This window comes from Ailuropoda melanoleuca, chromosome 13, assembly GCF_002007445.2.
Source record: "Ailuropoda melanoleuca isolate Jingjing chromosome 13, ASM200744v2, whole genome shotgun sequence".
NCBI classification, from domain to species: domain Eukaryota; kingdom Metazoa; phylum Chordata; class Mammalia; order Carnivora; family Ursidae; genus Ailuropoda; species Ailuropoda melanoleuca.
Window position 1 is genome coordinate 75,336,421 of NC_048230.1, and position 2,596 is coordinate 75,339,016.

Below are 2,596 nucleotides of genomic sequence, written 5' to 3' on the forward strand. Positions count from 1 at the left end.
ATTAAAAAAAAAAAAGTGTTGGCGAGGACTTGGAGAAATTGAAAGCCCTGTACATTTCTGGTGAGAATGCAGAATAGTTTGGCCACTTATAGTTTGGCAGTTCCTCAAAACATTAAACATAAAATTACATATGACCCCATAACTTCGTTCTTAGGTCTCTATATTTAAAAAAAATTTTTTGAGCAGATCTTGCACCCAAGGAGACTCACGCAGCTGACACTGTCTTCTTTGCATGACTCTTACAGCTGTCTCTCTCCTGGGCATAATGGCAACTGTTAAGGAAAAACGCAGAAGAAGAGGCAATCATCTCAAACCATAAGATCACGGTAGTGGGCATTGGACAAGTTGGTATGGCCTGTGCCATCAGCATTCTAGGAAAGTCTCCAGCTGATGAATTTGCCCTTGTGGATGCTTTGGAAGATAAACTCAAAGGAGAAATGATGGATCTGCAACATGGGAGCTTATTTCTTCAGACGCCTAAAATTGTGGCAGAAAAAGATGACTCTGTGACCGCCAATTCTAAGATTATAGTGGTAACTGCAGGAGTCCGCCAGCAGGAGGGAGAGAGCCGTCTCAATCTGGTGCAGAAGAATGTTAATGTCTTCAAATTCATTATTCCTCAGATAGTCAAGTACAGTCCTGATTGTATCATACTTGTGGTTTCCAACCCAGTGGATATTCTCACATATGTTACCTGGAAACTAAGTGGGCTACCCAAGCACCGTGTGTTTGGAATTGGGTGTAATCTGGATTCTGCTAGATTTCACTACCTTATGTCTGAAAAACTTGGCATTCATCTCAGCAGCTGCCACGGATGGATTTGGGGAGAACATGGTGACTCAAGTGTGACTGCGTGGAGTGGAGTGAATGTGGCAGACGTTTCTCTCAGGAACTGAATCCAGAAATGGAAACAGGCAATGACAGTGAAAATTGGAAGGAAGTGCATAAGATGGTGGTTGGAAGTGCCTCTGACGTCATGAAGCTGAAAGGATGTACCAACTGGGCTGTTGGATTGAGTGTGGCTGATCTCATTGAATCCGTGTTGGAAAATCTATCCAGGATTCACCCAGTGTCAACGATGATGAAGGGAATATACAGCATGGAGAATCAAGTCTTCCCAAGCCTTCCACGTTCCCTGTAGGCTCAGGGATTAATCAGTGTGATCAACCAGAAGCTGAAGGATGACGAAGTTGCATAGCTCCAGAAAAGTGCACCTACCTTGTGGGACGTCCAGAAAGACCTAAAAGACATACATATCATGGGATATCATTTCAGGGCAAAAAGGAATAAAGTCGTGATATATGGTACGATATGGCTGACTCTCCAAAACGTGATTCTAAGTGACGGAAGCCAGGCACCAAAGGTCATGTATTGTATGATTCCCTTTATGTGAAACAGCCAGAACTGAAAAATCCATAGAGATGGGGGAGAGGGAATGAGGAGAAATTCCTTAATGGATAAGGAGTTTAATTTCTAAAGAATTGCAAATGTTTGGATAAAGGTGGTGGCTTCACGATGTTGTGAATGTGCTAAATACCAGAATTAGTCCCTTTAAAATGATTAATTCTGTGTTATGTGAATTTCCCCTCAATAAATTAGCTTAAAAAAGGAAAAGCAAGAGCTGAGGACTCTGGGATGGCGGGCCCATCAACACCTACGGTGCAATATGCAACATGTAATAATTTTTTAATGCTCAGAACAAGACCGAATGACAGGAGGGAGAATTTCCCTGATTATGAAATGGCAATGAGCATAAACAATATTTTAGAATATCTCCAAGAACTGATACGATATGGTAAGAGATCTGTGGTTTCTACTGGTGGCAAAGTCATAGGTACTGTTAATCCTACTGTCTTTTGTTACCTGCGTTCATGATAAAACGAAATGCTAGATTTCAGTTATAGATGAATAAAAAAATAAAGATAATTTTTTTCTTTTCTTAGATCATGAACTCCCAGACCCTTGCCCCAGGGTGGTAAAAACGGAAGAAAGAGTAAAGGAATTCACTACCAAAGAAAGATCACTGCTATCATCAGCTGGATCTGACCTCGCAGATCCGTGGTCAGCAAACTCCAAGCCCCAGGCCAAATCCAGCCAATCCCCTGTTTTTGCAAAGAATCTTTTTTTGGAACACAGCCGTAGCCGTTGACTTACATATTTCATATGACTACTTTCATGCGATGCAGTACAGTTGAGCAGCTGAAATGGAATCCAAATGGCCTGCAAAACCCAAAATACATACTCTCTGCTTTAGAGGAATGCCACCCAGTTCTCTGGGGATGCCCACCCGCTTAGCTGGCCACCACCTGGGGTTACGCAAACTGTGTATACGGCAGGTACCACGTCCGCACGGGCAAACAGTTTTGCTATCCACCATGCTTCTGGTTGAAAACAGTCAATGTTCACTGAAACCAAAAATGAAAATTAGAGATGTATCTTTCATGGGTCCGGGCAAGACAGAGTACACTCATGCCAAAATGTCCCTGCCACAGAGCACAACTGTAAAACCTGGATGGCATTCATAGAACAACTATTTGAAGACTCTAAAAAGTCAGTAACAGCAGACAGTTGGGGAAGATGAGCATTGGAAATCAAA

At 42.3% G+C, this 2,596-nt stretch overlaps 1 pseudogene; it reads left to right on the top strand.

Annotated features, from left to right (window-relative positions):
* The first annotated feature begins 265 nt into the window (after window positions 1-265).
* LOC100474828 lies at window positions 266-1,393 on the top strand (annotated as a pseudogene).
* The last annotated feature ends 1,203 nt before the right edge of the window (window positions 1,394-2,596 follow it).